General features: G+C 40.3%; 1 protein-coding gene across 11 annotated transcripts in view; it reads right to left on the reverse strand.

Moving 5' to 3' along the window:
- Positions 1 to 18,357, reverse strand: part of PDE1C (phosphodiesterase 1C) — a 689,353-nt gene that overhangs the window by 380,230 nt on the left and 290,766 nt on the right. The gene's annotated exons all lie outside the window — the stretch shown is intronic.

The raw sequence follows: 18,357 nt of genomic DNA on the forward strand, positions 1-18,357 counted from the left end.
CGCCAGGCCAGGGGTCCCTGCAATGCCTCCTCTCCCCGACACCCACTCCCAACATGGGTACACATTCCTCTGGTTTACTCTGACTTTTCTTCAACCTAACTCAATTATCACCCCTTCAGTGAGCTCCTCTGTGATCTTCACTTCTGATGCCCCACCCCTTGTCAGCATCACCAACATAAAAGCGTTGTTCTGCCTTCTACACCCCCATTTTCTACTTTAACTATCAATTGTACTCACATTGAAAAACTTTTTGGTAATATGCTTATCACCACAGCAAGTGAATCTGAGGCAGAGAAGAGCCCCTTAGGCTCCATCCCATGCCCAGGTGTCTAGCATAGCACAGGTAGTGCACTGGAAGTTTTCAGTTTTTGTTGACAGAACAGAAAAAAGGAAGGAAGGGAAGAATGAAAAAAATCAACATTTCTATATGTCCCAATGAACTCCAGGCTGTTTTACTATGACATTTCTAAAGAAGAATTTCTCATTTGCAAAAATAAGTGGTATAAATTCTGCCATGTTTGATAGAAAAATAAATCCATAGTTCTAGTTGTTCCCATTAGTCATGCAGTGCCAGAAATTAAACTTTTGCCTTGTGGCATATTAATCTACTTTCCCTTAAATTACATACTAATGCCATATGCTTCAAGCTACCAATCTCTACTAAATTAAGAAAAATGTAAAGATGATATCTTACTTGAATTTTTCAGAAAGCCATGTAATTACTTCAGTCCTGGCTAAGGCATTGCAACTGCTCTTAGAGTCAAACATTGATCAGCCTTCCCCTTTAATTTAGACTGACTCTTTCATAACCTACCTACTTACCAGAAAAAGAAAGCCCAATAAATAAGCTCGAACACCAAGTGGTATCTGAGGCAATGTGGGAGATGACCATGTGTACCTATATGCACACATGCACACACAGATATGTATACACCTGTTTTCCTGCTCCTTAGTTTCTCTTTGATGAACAATTTAGACCCAAGCTCCACCCCAACTGAAGGCCAGATGTGTTTCCATGTTTTCCATAGTATTCACACAAATGTGCCTGAGGAAACAAGAGGACTAGACAAATATGCCTGTAAGAAAGTGTTGATTCAGCCAGACACAGTGGCTCACACCTGTAATCCCAGCACTTTGGGAGGCCAAGGCGGGTGGATCATGAGGTCCAGAGATTGAGACCATCCTAACCAACATGGTGAAACCCCATCTTTACTAAAAAATACAAAAATTAGCCAGGCATGGCGGCATGTGCCTGTAGTCCCAGCTACTTGGGAGGCTGAGGTGGAAGAATCACTTGAACCGGGAGGCGGAGGTTGCAGTGAACCAAGATTGCACCACTGCACTCCAGCCTGGTGTCAGAGCAAGATTCGATCTCAAAAAAGAAAGGGTTGATTCAATTCACCATCTACAGCTAATGGAATTTCACACAGCACAGTAGATCAGACCCACTGAATGTTTTGGTCATATTTGATGTCACTTCCCACACTGAACCCCCTTGCTAAACATGGGACCACAGTACTGGAAATTAAGAAGCAAGACCCAGATATAAATTCACTTGCCTCCTCAATATAAGTTGTTTTTTCCTTGTTCATTTCTAAAACATTCTTTTGAAAATTATTGAAAAGTTGATGTCACATCAAACGCTGACATGACATCAACCAGCAAAGCTGTCCTCACAAGGATTCTCCACACAAGACCCTAAAAGTCATGATAAAATTTTGGTTTGGGTAATATCAGATACCCAAGATATACTTCTTGGCCAAGGACAATTGAAAGCTGGTTGTGTATTTGGATTTCTGGATTCCTTGAAACAATCATCTACAATTCAAGGTATTTTCCATGGTTTAGAAGTTTCGTTCCCTCCAAATCTCATGTTGAAATGTAATCTCCAATGCTGGAGGTGGGCCTGCTGGGAGATTTTTGGGTCATGGGGGTGGATCCCTCATGAATGACTTGGTGCTGTCCCCGTGGTAATGAGTGAGTTCTCACTCTGGTAGTTCACTCGAAAGCTGGTTGTATAAAAGAGCCTAGAACTGCCCTCTCTCTCTCCTGCTCCCACTCTCACCATGTGACATCCTAGCTTCCCCTTTGCCTTACACCATGATTAGAAGCTTCTTGAAGCACCACCAGGAGCAGATTATAGCACAAGGCTTATTAGCCTGCAGAACTGTGAGCCAAAATAAACCTTTTTTCTTTATAAATTTCCCAATCTCAGGTATTCCTGTATAGTGACACAAACAGACTAACACAGAAAATTGGTACAAAGTAGTGGGGCATTTCTATAAAGGTGCCTGAGGATGTAGAAGCATGATGCCAGCATTTGCTTCTGGTGGGGGCCTCAGGAAAGTTACAATCATGATGGAAGGTGAAGGAGGAGCCAGCATGTCACATGGCAATTGAGTGAGTGAGGGAGAGAACAAGAGATTCCAGGCTCCTTTAAACAACAAGATCTCACATGATCTCATAGAATGAGAACACACTTATTACCACGAGCATAGTACCAAGCCATTCTTGAGGGATCTGTCCCCATGACCCAAATATCTCCCACTAGGCCCATCTTCAACGCTGGAGGTCACATTTCAACATGAGGTTCGGTGAGGACAAAACATTCAAACGATATCAGTATTCTTAAAGATCTTAGAGCAGTCATAAAGGCAGAGTCCTTCCTCCATCATGTTTGTTCCTTCAAACCACATTGGCTGAGTGCTTCCTGCGTAGACACTTAACAAAGAGTATGGTCGACTGAGTGCTTCCTGGGTAGACACTTAACAAAGGGTATGGCCGACTGAGTGCTTCCTGCGTAGACACTTAACAAAGGGTATGGCCGACTGAGTGCTTCCTGCGTAGACACTTAACAAAGAGTATGGCCGACTGAGTGCTTCCTGCGTAGACACTTAAAGAGTATGGCCGACTGAGTGCTTCCTGCGTAGACACTTAACAAAGAGTATGGCCGACTGAGTGCTTCCTGGGTAGACACTTAACAAAGGGTATGGCCGACTGAGTGCTTCCTGCGTAGACACTTAACAAAGGGTATGGCCGACTGAGTGCTTCCTGCGTAGACACTTAACAAAGAGTATGGTTTCTTGGAGGGTTTTTGGGAATAGAAAGAAACCATCCCAAGAACATCATCCAGGTGGTATACTGGAGGTCTACTAGTTTCTTTGCTTGGCATATTTGGGTTCAAATCCTGACTCTGCCACTTAGCAGCCATGCCCTTGGCAGGCTATTTAACCACCCGGAAACAGCTTCCTCATCTGTGAAGTGAGAGTAATAATACTACCCTCAAAGTGTTGTCGAAGGAACGAGGTTAGCAAACCTATATGAAGCACCTGGCATGAGGCCTGCCTCCTTCAATGTCAGTTCCCTTCCCTGCTTACTTCCCTATCTAGGAAGACACAGCTGTCCAGGAAAAGTAGCATTCATTCCTGGGAGGTCTGGAGTCACAACTGCTTCTACAGCATGGCACGCTGCCAAATGGTAGACAAAGGCACAAGGGATGACTTTTGAGGTGACTGCTGTTTAGCCTTTGTGTTCCTAGTGTTGTCTCCTGGAGACTAATGGAAGAGGCACTGGCACTTGCCTACTGCCAAGAGCAGGCCATGGAGAAGCTGTTTATTATGGACATTTTGCACTCTGTACATGCATACACGGAGGCCTCTCAGCTTTCCCTTGGCCTTGGTGGCATCGCTTCATAGACTGAGAAGTCAGAATTGAGAGGCTTCCCCAGATGGCTTAGGAGTACATAACAAGCCACAGAAAACCACTTTCTATTCAATAGGGAGAGAGGCTTCTGCTTTGGCCAGCTGAAACTCAGCTGCCACTTATAAATAAGGGAAACTTGCTTGGGCTAAAAGCACAGGCACAGAAGATGCCAATTAAATAACAGTCAAATAGGTCCAGGGTTTTATGCCCTCATCTACCTCATGCAATATCCTATGAGGATAAAAAGACAAAAAGAATGTGGTGAAGACATTAGAGGGTGAGAAATTTCAACAGATATTTGGAAGCAGAAAAGGGAGGGGAGAAGGTAAAACATGGCTATTCTACCAAAGAAGAAAATGCTATAATCTAAATTCCATACCCTGCTAAGTAAGAGTGAGTTGGTTCATCCTGCAGAACCCTGAGAAAACCCCAGGACATGAAGGAATTAAGTTCAGTGGAAGGTAGGGGTGAGGACAGAGTGGAGGACAGAGGTCTTAGCCTGCATCCCCATGCCTGGGATGCTGGCAGCTACACAGATACGCCTCCCACCCACCGATGCCCAGATAGCAGACTAAAACATTCTTCCCTTGAGAAATTGAGGCACTCCAGAGAAAATAACACTATGTACCATTTGTGATTCTCCAAAAAGAGGCCGAATAAAAAGCTGCCCAGTTGCCCTACAGGAAACAGGAAAGCCCAGCAACTGGCAAAATGCACTCACACTTAAGTAGAGAGGGGTTGCTGTCAGCTTTTAATGCTCTTAAATACAAATGGACACTGATTGTCATGCATTTAAGAAAAGCCTTCTAAATGACATGAGTCAAAAACAAATAATAAAAAGGAACCTGGAAGAAAAACCAATACAATGCAGGGAAGAGATGAAAGTTTTAGAGAAAAAGAGTGACTGATATCTACAATGATAAGATAAAATATTGCAGAGAAGAAACAAGAATAGGACACTACCCAAATAATGGGAAAAGAGAATGAGAGAGCTATTAGAAATGAAAAGTATATTAGACAAAAGAAAAAGATTCAACACAAAGGGTAGAGATGAGCTTGAAAAAAGTCTAACAAAGACAAAAAGACAAAGACATTGAAAAAAATACAAAAGATCTTTAAAAATGAGAGAACAATCAATTAAGCTCAGACATCTGTCTGAGATTAGTTCCAGAGAGAGCAAAGTGAGAATAGAAAGAAATAAATTATCAGAGGAATAATGCAGTAACATTTCCCAGAATTAGACATAACTTCCCAGATTAAAAGGGTCTTCACACTACCCAGCATAAAAAGAAACAGGACACACATCACGGTAAAACATCATGAAACTTCAGAACACCAGAACTAGAGAGAACATGCCAAGAAGTTTCCAGAGAAGGTGAAAAAAGTTCAGTTGGCATAAAAAGAATTGGAATCAGTGAGAATCATACTTCTCAATTATAATACGAAAACCCAAAAGCAATGCTTGTTTTGAGAAAAATATTTCTTAACCTGGAGCTCTATGCCTAGCCAAAATCTCAAACAAATATAAGGGTAGAATAAAGACATTTTAAGACATGCAAGGTTTCAAAAAAGAAAAGTATCCCTTTTTTCAGGAAGCAATAGAGGATATGCTGTCCCCAGGGCTCCACTTGACTTTTCTCCTGACTTGAATTTTCTGGTTTTTGGGGTCCCATGTCAAAATAATTTACACACTAAATATTGATGATGGAGGCCAATGTCTAATGTAAACACACTGAGAGGATACAGAGTGGGGAAATGGGATTGGTGGTGTAAGGAAACAATCTTTGTTTACCAGAATAGGAGGCAATGGATTATGTCTGAACTTAAGAAAGCAACATGCATGTATATTGTATGTATGTATGTATTTACAGTGCTACATGCATGTACATTGTTTTGATAAATCCACATTAATATAAAATAAAAAGGACCAAAAACTGAATTGTGACTCATCATTCAATTTATACTGGTCACATCAAAAATACAAGTGACTAAGGATCCACTTCAAATGCATGGCAGAAAGAACCCTTCAAAGATCTCTTTGAGATCTGAACTCAACTTGGTTTTCCTCCCCAAGGCTTCAGGAAAAACATAGATATATGTATTTTTAGCTCCAAGAACCTGCCAAAGTCCTCCCATATGAATTGTGGTTAAAAACTTCATGTTTCCCAAGCTGGTGACAATAAGGGTCAAACCACAAAAGATCTCAACATGCTCAAAAATTCCATGGTTGCCTTGACCAATGGGATGACAGGAAATGGAGACAAAGGCACATTTCTAGCTAATGGTGGTGGATGAAACCACACTTACCCCTCCTAAATTTCCAATAAAAGGGACATGAGATAATTTTCTTTTTTTAAGGGATAAGCCTGGAAAAACAAAGAGATGAGAAAAGATACAATAGCGACAATATTTAGGAAACTGACAAGCAGAGAGATGAGTAATAACCATGGAACAGTCCTTAAATGCACAGTAACTGGTTAGCAACACGGCCCTCTGGAAGAGAAATGCGGAAATAGGAAAATTGAGGGAAAATCTGACTTTAAGAATCAGATATCAAGGTTTACTGACCTGTTCCATCTATATAGACAATTCCCTTATCCCAGTAAGACTGAAAGTTTAGTCTTTGGAGAAAATAAAGTAGACTAACTCTGGAGGGAGAAAGGACATACAGTACTCTTCCCCTTTAGCTCCCAGAATGTTGGCAGATAAACATTCAGCTTCCGTTCAGCCTGGATCTCCCAGGCTCAATCCATCCTCCTGCCTCAGTCTCCCAAGTAGCTGGGACTACAGGGATGTACCACCACACCTGGATAATTTTTATATATTTTTATAGAGACAGGGCTTTGCCATGTTGCCCAGTCTAGTCTCAAACTCCTGGGTTCAAGCAATCCTCCTGCCTTGGCCTCCTGAAGTGCTAGAATTATAGGTGTGAGCCATCACACCTGGTCGGAAAATTCTTTTCTTAGCAAGTTAGACCAGCCCAAGAAAAAAGATCAACTGTATTGCTGTTAGAAATTCTGCCCCAAAACAACTTAGCTAGATAACAGAGAAGCACACAACCAATAAGAACCACCTTCACCATTTTCTCCCTACCCATGTATGGATCTTACAACTGGAGTTTTACTTATCTGTATTTAATTTTCTTCTTTTTAGAGACAAGGTCTTGCTCTGGTCCCCAGGCTGGAGTGCAATGGTGTAATCACAGCTCACCACAGCCTCGACCTCTTGGGCCCAAACAATCCTCCTGCCTCAGCCTTCCAAGTAGCTGGGACTTGCAAGCTTATGCCACTACACTCAGCTAATTTTTTATTTTCTGTAGAGATTGGGTCTTGCTACATTGCCCAGGCTGGTTTCATGTCCCTGGCCTCAAGCAATACTACTGCCTCAGCCTCCCAAAGTACTGGTGTCAAAGGTGCAAGCCTCTATGCCCAGATTTACAACTGGAGTTCTGGTATCCTTCTCTCAAACATGAGCAGTCAGGAAATGCCAGACATTTGACAAAAATCTGTGAAGAAACAGATGGAGATTAAAGAGACACAGACAGAGAGAAGTGGGAAAGGGAAGAAGCTGAGAGGAAAGAGATTTTTTAAAGAGGTAGAAACTTTAAAAAAACCACCATCCTCCATGCTTTACCACCAACAGGCTCCTGTATTATAACAGGGGACTTAGCTCAAAGAACACCAAGCCTCAGACCACATTTAAGAAAACTCAAAGACAACAGCAGAGTCAGAAGCAAGAACAGTAGAGGAAATTCTAGCTACAATAAACACAACCCAACTGCTCAAGAATTAGGCCTTAGAATTCGACTCCATATCAATTCTTTTACCTGATACACCATATCAGGTTGGCTTTCAACAAAAAATTATCAGCCATGCTAAAAGACAAAAAACACTATCTGAAGCAATAAAGTATAAAAACCAGAGTCAAATATGGCAGAGATTTTGCAATTACCAGACGGAGAATTTCAAATAACTAAAATTAATGTACTAATGGCTTTTAGGAAAAAAGTGGACAGTATGCAAAAATAGATGGATAATGTAAGCAGAGAGATGGAAACCCTAAGAAAACAAAATCAAAAGGAAATGCTAGAAATAAATTTTTTAAAAACAATGTAAAAGAAATGAAAAATCCTATTGATGAACTCATCAACAGCGTAAACATGGCCAAGAAAAGAATCAGTGAGCTCAAATGTATGTATGTCACTAGAAACTTTCAAAGCTGAAATGTAAAGAGAAAAATGAATTTAAAAGACAGAACAGAGTATACAAGAACATAGGACAATTACAAAAGGGATAATATATGTGTAGCAAGAATACCAGGAGAAGAAAAGAGAAAGAGACAAAGAGACAAATGGAAGGAGGGTTAGCAGGCTGGAGGGAGGAAGGGAGGGAAGGAAGGAGGGAGCAAGGTAGGGAGGGAGGGAATGAATTTAAAGTAATAATGGCTGTTCCCACCGTGGAACAAGGATAAGAATTGCACTAGACTTCTCATCGAAGCCATGTAAGCAAGAAGAAAGAAGAGTAAGATATTTAAAGCACTGAATGTAAAAAGGCCAAAAAAGTCAAAAAATACCAACTTAGAATTCTGTAGCCAGCAAAATTATTCTTCAAAAGTGAAGAAATAGACTTTCTCATGTGAACAAAAATCGAGTTAATTTATTACTAGTAGATCTACCTTTCAAGAAAAGTTAAAAGAATTTCTTCAGAAAGAAGGAAAATTATGAAAGTCAAAATGAGATCTACATAAGGAAAGGAAGAATTAAAAAGAAATAAATGAAGACCAAATAAAATTGTTTTCTTAATTATTAAATAAAAGTTTGTTAAAAGTAGTAATAGTCATCATATATTTAAGGGTCATGGCTTATGAAAAAGCGAAATGAATAACAGCAATGTTATAAGGAACAGGAGGGAATCCTTTATTATAATCATGAAGCAGTGGAGTGTTATTTAAATGTGGACTTGGATTCATTGTATATGTATAGTGCAAATTCTAGGGCAATCAAAAAGAAATTTTTAAGCATAATTAATATACTAAGATAAGAAATAAAATTATGTAAAATTCTACATTAAAACCAGAGAAGACAAAAAATGATGGAAGAGAAAAATGAAACAAAGAAAGATATGTAAAAAAGAGTTACAAATACAGTAGACATTAATCCAACTATCTCAGTAATCAGTAATCACTTTAAATGTGAGTGACTTAAATGTGCTAATTTAAAAACAGAGACTGTCAGCATGGATAAAAAATCAAGATCAAAAAAAAGGCAAGACCTAATTATATGTTGTCTACAACAACAAAACAACAAAAACCATCACATTTACCTTCATAAGAGAAGGGAATAAAAAGGAAGTCTTGGAAATTAAGAATATGATAAAAGCAATTAAAACACTGTAATATAGATTGAGAAAATCTTCCACAGAGCAGAGAAAAAAACACACACAGAGAGAAGCAGAAATAGAAAAAAATTAAAAAATTAGAAACTCCATCCAGGACACAGTGAAAGTTAAGAGTGTTTCCCAGGCCATAATTCCAGAAGAACATTCAAGAGATTCAGACTACACAACCTCAGTCATTCCCAAAACATTTTCTAGATACTTAATTTCATACATGTATCATGATAAAGACCAACAATTAACAAAAAACCCATATGAAATTATTCCTCCCTTGTTCTAGTAAGTGTGTAAGGTGCACTACATAAACGTTCATGTTTGAAAAATCTAGCCATGGTTTCCTCCTGTGTTCCACACTGTCACACATAAGCCCAGGTGCCCTTTGGCCTGGTCCATGCCTACAGACCCAGGCCTGCACGTAGTGCCAGAGCATGGAGATTGGAAATGGTATCTGAGTCACTCAGTACAGCGTGCCAGCTAACACAAGCTTCTGTGCCAATATTCGTGCCTTCTTGTCAGTTCAGCCTTACGCCTGGCACATATATATTCTGACTCATCCGACCCTCATTCCAGGACTTGAGGTAAAATAAGGACCTTTGGCCAAAAGAACGTGCATAAAATTGGCCACAAATCCTGTAGGAGCAAAGAAATGAAGAAAAATGGAAGTTCAGCATTGAGGTACATTTACTGAGTGCCCAACCTTCTCTGGGCACAGGATGAGTCACAGTACACAAAATTAACAAATGTACTGATATTTATGACAAGAGATCTCCTCACAGTGTTGTTATAATGGCCAGAAAAACTAGATAAAAACTAAATATTTGAAAATGTTTTAAAAGGCTATTTAAATCACGGCACAGCCATATGAAGAAAGGGATAACATAGGCTTTGATAATCAGAGAGAGATGGATTTATATGTATGGACAGATGTTTATCACTGAGCAAAGGAAAAGATGGCAAAATAGAACCCATTTTTGATTCCAGATTCGTTTTTTGGAAAAAAAAAAAAAAAAAACACAGAGAGCCCATCTAATAGGTCTGAATTGGGATTTCTCAACCTCAGCACTACTGATGTTTTAAATCGGATAATTCTGGGTTGTGGGGGCTGTCCTGTGCATTACAAGATGTTTAGCCACATCCTGGCCCCTATCCACTAGGTACCAGAAGTAGCTCCCCAGTCACGACACCACCAAATGTCTCCAGACATGGTCAGATGTCCCTGGGAGGCAACACTGTCCCCAGCTGAGAATCACTCTAAATGAAGAAGTCTGTAAGGGCCACAGCAGAGATTTTGGTACTTGCTATTCAGCAAAGTCTTCCCCATGGCTGCTGTCTCTGCTTGGTGGGAAAACAGGTGGTCTGTCTTTTCTTTAGAGGGAAGAGAGCCTCTGAAGTGTTTTTAAAGATTTTCACAGCATAAACATATGTTTTCTGAGAAGCTATTATTTAAAAAATATTGCACAGTCAAGATGAAACAAAGAGCTCACTTGGTCAACAGAGTTTTTAATAAATTCAAAGTGAAATATACTATATCTGTGCTTGGACTTGGGATGTTCAACTTAGATATACTTGAAAGAGATGATTTTTTTAATTCAGAGAATAACAGCATTTTGGAGTTGGAAGAGACCTCTAGCGTTCCTCTAGCTCAGGAGTAGACAAACTAAGGCCATGGGTCAAACACAGCCTGCTACTGCTTTTGTAAATAACATATTTTGGAATCCAACCATGGAAATGGTCTGTAGTGGCTCTCACACTACATCAGCAGACTCAAGTGGTTGCCACAGAGACTGTATGTCCCAGAAAGCCTAAAATATTTACTTCCTGACCCCTCACAGGAGTGTGCTGATCTTCTTTCCATGCACGGGCCTTTCCTCTAGGACATTAGGCCTTGGCTGGTGGCCTCCATTTTTAAAACCATCAGATCTCATGAGACTTATTCACTATCATGAGAATAGCACAGGAAAGACCCACTTCCATAATTCAATCACCTCCCACTGGGTTCCTCCCATGGCATGTAGGAATTGTGGGAGATGAGATTTGGGTGGGGACACAGCCAAACTATATCACTGAAGAACTAACCTCAATCTATGCACCTCTCTAACAAGGTGTCAGTAATCATCATCCCTCAAGGTGGTACTTCTGCCAACCAAGCAGCCTTTCAGAGAGTTCCCCTTGATGAAGCCCCAGAGATGGATGGTGTTTTCCAAGCATTGCATTCTGAGATCAGAGGCAGGTAGCAAGTAGCAACTGAGCTTATTAGAAGATGACTTTAATTGTCTGAAGAGAAACTTAAATTCTCCTTGAACTCCCCAGAGAAATTTCAAAAACTCCAGAGCAGCTCTAAGCACAACTACACATTGGCTACCAGTAAAATATCTCACGTTGAACACACTCTTGCAAAGCTTCGTGGGTGCTGTTAGGGAATGCAAGGGGAGGCAGTGGACTGACACAAATTAAACTCGATAGTGAGGCCCTTCACACACACCACAGCAGGGAAGAGCGTTTCACATAAACCAGATGGCAAAACAGGGCTTCTGAGAGTGAAGAGCTATTCCCATCCTTCAAGACACAGGTCTTCCTGTCTCTGTTCAAGAGAAAACTCAAGGGCATTTTCCAAATCAGGCTCATAAGGTCCAAACTCTTAAAAGCCTGAAAAAATATAAGGAAATTAAATCAGTAAGTACCAAAATTATATAACTACTTCACCATCCCTAGATTTTTAAGCTTTGAGCAGAGGAGCAGATGTGAAGTGATGATAAGGATCTGTTTCTGAGACACTAAAGACAGTAGGTTTGAACATAGATTCTAAAATCTTCTAAAGAATAGTACCACATTCATAGCATTTTAATTTGTTATATTAAACTTGTCAGAATCCTTCCCCCATCAAGAGATGGTGCAGGAAACAGGTAGGATGAAGTAGCAGGTAAAGATAGCTTGATCACAACCAATTATCCTGAGATTGTGGAACCATGGTTGGGATTTGGGTTCTTCTGGAACCACGGAAGTGTTGGGAGACAGAAGCCCACCAGGTAAATGTCTGTTGGGGAAACTGAGATTCAGACCAGGAGACCTTTGAACCATAGTCTAACAGCAGCCAGAACTAAGTTCAGAGCTAAGAAGGCAGATTGCGAGCAAAAAAAGCTTGGAAATGCTGAAGGTGTACCCCTACTACGTGATTCACTTTATGAATCAGCATATGATTCATATGCCATGAGAGCATAATTCACACTGGCTTAAAGGGCAGAAGAAGGGTAGACAAAACAAAATTCAGTCAGAAATCCACATCAATTACCTGCTTTCCACTCTACAAGATAATACAGATGGTCAAATAAATCAAGCTGCTTTTCCCTGATGTCCCCCCAGTCTCATCTTGGTATCTTCACCCAGAGTGAGAGTTACTTACAATTTTGCCTTAACTCATTTATGGCAATATTATCCTTCAATTGTGAAACCATATTTCTGTTTCCAAACAGATGTGCCATTAGCAACCTCAACTTCCTAAACACACTGAGAATCATAAGGGAATCCCTGTATTGAAAAGCATGTGTCTCTCTCAAGATGCACATGAGATCTCCTGTGGATTTCCCAGGACTTCAGGCACTCACCTCAGATTGCTGGAGAGCCCCACTACTAAGCCTTTCTTACCTCCAAAATGATGTTTTCTCTCTCTCCTGCTTCCATAGGTTATTTCCCTCTTCCCTTCTTTGTCTTTCTTCATCTTCTTCCTTCCTCCGTCTACTCTTCTTTTTACATTTTTCTCCAAAGTTTATTACGTGAATGACAAGTGATCCAACTTCATTTTTGACAAATGTTTTGCCAATGGCCACAGCACATTTTACTGAGATAACTATCCCTTCCCCACCAATTATAAAAGCCTTCTTTTAGTTTTATTTTTTTGTTTTTTGTTTGTTTGTTTCTTTGAGACAGGCTCTCACTCTGTAGCTCAGGCTGGAATGCAGTGACACAATCAGAGCTCACGGGAACACTGGCCTCAAGCGATCCTTCTGCCTCAGCCTTACAATTAGATAGGACTACAGACACATGCCACTACACCTAGCTGGGTTTCTTTTTTTAGTGATGGATTTTGTTATGTTGCCCAGGCCGGTCTTATAATCCCACCCTCAAGCAATTCTCCTACCCTGCCCCAGCCTCCCAAAATATTGGGATTACAGGCAGGAGCCACTATTCCTAGCCATAAAAAGCTTTCCTGATTATATAGAAAACATACGTGTGTGTGTGTGTGTGTGACACATATATGTGTGTGTCTGTGTGTGTGTGTGCATGTGTGTGTGTCAAACCCCTGCCTGCTTCTTGGTCATTATGATCCTTCAGCTTTGATCCAAGGCAGTAAAGACACACTCCTCCTATTCCTCTGAGAACATCAGGTGTATTATCTTAGGGGGTTTTCTGAGTACATTTAAGATCATCCTTTGGCACTGAGGTAGGTATAGCTCTGTACTAGAAGGAAGGTAAGTGCCTCAAATCTTCTACAAATTGAATAGCATATGAGCACCCCCATCAGTTATAGGTGCAGAAATAAAAGGAGAAATGGGTTGACTAAGATGCTATCAAATCATCACATGAAGTTTTAAAGCACCCTGTAGTTCTACCCCAGGGAAGAGTGATATTTAAGGGGTGCGTGTGTGTGTGTGTGTGTGTGTGTGTGTGTGTGCGCGCGCGTCTGTGTGTCTGTAGAGAGATAGTGTGTCTATTGTTGGTATATAGGATTATCTTTTCTCATTAGGACTATTTAGTCTCATGGATTATATATATATATACACGTGCACACACACACACACACACACACACACACACACACACACACACATAGTTTGTCCATAGACAGATAGATAAATAGATAGATCCATTTATCTATCTGGGCTTTTTATTGTTTTATTAATCTCTGTCTGCCTATACCTGAATCTGTGCAGTGTTTTCATCATTATAGTTTGATAATATACTTTTCTAATAGCAAAAATCGTCCCTCATTACTATCCTTTGTTTCTTAAAAATCGCTATCCTTTTATTCCGAATTTTATGAGATGTACTTAGTAATAAACATTGCCTTTTAAAATCAATTTATCTAGCAATGAAATAAATTTCTAATACCAAACCATCCTTGAATTTCTGGCATATTTTCTTGATCATGATACAGCTAGAGTCAATTTGATAATGCTTTTAGAATTTCTCCATCGATATTCAGAAATGAGATTAGCAGTAGTTGTTTTTCCCTATTCAGAAAGTATATTTTCTGAGAAAAATTTTAATCGAGATTTGCAAAATTGAGCTTATTATATTTCTAATATCTAAAATCCATGAGACTACATAGTCTTAATGAGAAAAGACAATCCTATACACCAACCACAGACAAGCAGAGAGCCAAATTGTGGATGAGCTACCATTCACAATTGCTGCAAAGAGAATACACGCCTAGGAATACAGCTACCAAGGGACATGAAGGAGCTCTTCGAGCAAAACTGCAAACCACTGCTCAAAGAAATAAGAAATGATACAAACAAATGGAAAAACATTTCATCCTCATGGAGAGGAAGAATAAAAATTGTGAAAATGGCCATATGGCTAGCCATATGCAGAAAACAGAATCTGGATCCCTTCCTTATACCTTACACAAAAATTAACTCAAGATAGACGAAATGTAAATGTAAAGCTCAAAACCATAAAAACTCTAGAAGAAAACCTATGCGATACCATTCAGGATATAGGCGTGTGCAAAGTCACCATGACAAAATGCCAAAGGCAATTGCAGCACAAGCTAAGATTGACAAACAGGATCTAATTAAACTAAAGAGTTTCTGTGCAGCAAAAGAACCTGGTATCAGAGTGAACAGGCAGCCTACAGAATGGGAGAAAAATCTTTGCAATCTACCCATCTGACAAATGTCTAAGAATCTGGTATCAGAGTGAACAGGCAGCCTACAGAATGGGAGAAAAATCTTTGCAATCTACCCATCTGACAAATGTCTAAGAACCTGGTATCAGAGTGAACAGGCAGCCTACAGAATGGGAGAAAAATCTTTGCAATCTACCCATCTGACAAATGTCTAAGAACCTGGTATCAGAGTGAACAGGCAGCCTACAGAATGGGAGAAAAATCTTTGCAATCTACCCATCTGACAAATGTCTAAGAACCTGGTATCAGAGTGAACAGGCAGCCTACAGAATGGGAGAAAAATCTTTGCAATCCACCCATCTGACAAATGTCTAATATCCAGATTCTACAAGGAAGTTAGACACATTTACAAGAATAAAACACACAATCCCATCAAAAAGTGGGCAAAGGATATGAACTGACACTCCTCAAAAGAAGACATTTATGCAGCCAACAAACATATGAAAAAAAATCTCAACATCACTGATCATTAGAGAAATGCACATCAAAACCACAATGAGATACCATCTCATGCCAGTCTGAATGGCAATTAAAAAGCCAAGAAATAATAAATGCCAGCTAGGCTATGGAGAAATAGGAACAGTGTTGGTGGAAATGTAAACTAGTTCAACCATTGTGGAAGACAATGTGATTCCTCAAGGTTCTGGAACCAGAAATGCCATTTGACACAGCAATCCCATTACTGCGTATATACCCAAAGGCATATAAATCATTCCACTGTAAAGACACATGCACACATATGTTTAGTGCAGCACTACTTACAATACCAAAGACATGGAACCAACCCAAATGCCCATCAATGATAGACTGGATAAAGAAAATGTGGTACATATACATCATGGAATACTATGCAGCCATAAAAAATGAGATCATGTTCTTTGTTGGGACATGGATAAAGCTGGAAGCCATCATCCTCAGCAAACTAAAACAGGAACAGAAAACCAAACACTGCATGCTCTCACTCATAAGTGGGAGTTGAACAATGAGAGCACAGGGAAACAGGGAGGGAACAATACACATCAGAGCCTGTTGGGGGATGGGTGCAAGGGAGGGAGAACATCAAAACAAACAGCTAATACATGCGAGGTTTCAATCCTAGATGACCAGCTGATAGGTGCAGAAAACTACCATGGCACATGTATACCTATATAACAAACCTGCACATTCTTCACATGTATCACGTAACTTAAAATTAAAAAAAGAAAAGATAAAACAAAATGCCAGCAAGTTTAGGCCAAATAGCTGGTCAGCAATAGTGTAACAGCTTAATCATTATGGGATACAATTATAAATGTAGGAGACTTTAACTTCCTTCCCCAATTACCTCTTTTAGCTTCTTCTTTGTCCCCAGCTCTCTGAGGAAAGAAAGAATGAAAACTGTATGAGCAGATTCTGAAAAGAACTGTCATCAGAGGCAAGAATTCTACCCCCAAAGCACTTTTATATGCCCAGTGTAAAGATGTGACTTGTCAGGAATCCATCACACACAGTTGTGCATGACTAAGGGACCAAGATGGCAGAGAAAAAATGGCATAGGTGAGAGAGGTCTACTCAAGCACGAGAAAAATCTCAGGAAATTGGGATACTACAAAGAGAAACAATGAGGAATTTTAAAAAAGAATTTTCTTAGACCAAACCGTTAGGATTCCTAAAACATTGGAATGCATAGCACAATTAAGGTTTTGTCCTTAAATATGACCTTTCCCTGGGATGGAGCTGCAGGGTGCTTTGAAACTTCATGTGATTATTTGATAGCATCTTAGTCAACCCATTTCCCCTTTTATTTCTGTGCCTACAATTGTAATGTGGTGCTCATATGCTATTCAATTTGTGGAATATTGGATGTACTTCTCTTCCTTCCAGCACAGAGCTATACTGACCTCATTGCCAAAGGATGCTTCTAACTGTACTCAGAAAATCCCGTAAGATCATACACCTGCTGTTCTCAGGAGACTAAGAGAAGAGCGTCCTTACTGCCTCTGATCAAAGCTGACGAATCATAATAACCGAGAACCAGGCAGGGGTTTGTCAGATTTATTCCAAGTAAACACCTTAATGACCTTCCCAAATGGCAGGGGGGCTGCTCGTAATAGGTGCATACATATGTAAAACAGCAAAAGAGAAGGTGCCAGAATTGTTCTGCCACCTGTACTTTCCTCTCCTGATTCCACCACCTGGGGAGAGAGAAATGATGAGCTGCTGGAAACCACAGAAGATGCAGTAACCTTGAAAATCTGGAAGCTGAGGAAGCAGTGAGCTAGAGAGTGAGAAGCCAGAACACGGGAAGTCGGTCTGAAAGCCTTTTCAGTCCACATTCCCGATTAGATAATTTTTGTTCCCTTTTGCTATTGCTTAGAACTACAAATTTATGCAATCATAAAGCTTGTGTCCCTTATAATCACATGGTCATTTCTTCCCAGAGTTTTAGTCACATCTCTGGACAAGTTCATCCACAGCACCCTGTAGACCATTTTATGGCAATCAGCGTCCAGAGTGTTAACACTCCTCATCTCACTAGGACTTCCTGGACCATATGGGGAAAGCACTTTTATATGCAAGTTATTGCTCAACTACGCAAGTTAAAAATCTCTACCTCTTGGCTCCTCGGAGTATGCAGATGCAAAAGGCAGAAATCAAAACCTTCTCTTGGTAGGCATGAAGAAGCCCAGCAGGAGGAAAACATTATTGAAATTTCTACCTCTTTTCATATGGTCAACTGCTCACGCCTGTAATCCCAGCACGTTGGGAGGCCGAGGCGGGTGGATCACGAGGTCAAGAGATCAAGACCATCCTGGTCAACATGGTGAAACCCCGTCTCTACTAAAAATACAAAAAATTAGCTGGGCATGTTGGTGTGGGCCTGTAATCCCAGCTACTCGGGAGGCTGAGGCAGGAGAATTGCCTGAACCCAGGAGGCGGAGGTTGCGGTGAGCCGAGATTGCGCTGTTGCACTCCAGTCTGGGTAACAAGAGCGAAACTCCGTCTCAAAAATAAATAAATAAAGTTCAAAAGGAAAATATGAAGAACCTCAAGCATAGGATATGCTTGGTTGGATAGGCTTTCAAAACTATTTGACGAAAAGCTATGGCCACGCTCCACTAATGACAACACCTATAAGAAAACTATGTCATATGTAACTGGAACTATAGAGTTCATATGGTGATTTCACATACTTGATTCCTTTTGGGCCTCAGAGCCCATGAGTGCAGATCTGTTAGACTCTTTTATAGATAATAAAACTGACCCCACCCCCAGCAGTTTATAGACCTGCTCAAAATCATTATCAGAGCTATAACTGGAACCGAAGCCTCCTCACTACAGTACAGAACTCTCTCCTCTTTATGTTTTCAAGTC

Source organism: Callithrix jacchus, chromosome 11, assembly GCF_049354715.1.
Source record: "Callithrix jacchus isolate 240 chromosome 11, calJac240_pri, whole genome shotgun sequence".
Taxonomy (NCBI): Eukaryota; Metazoa; Chordata; class Mammalia; order Primates; family Cebidae; genus Callithrix; species Callithrix jacchus.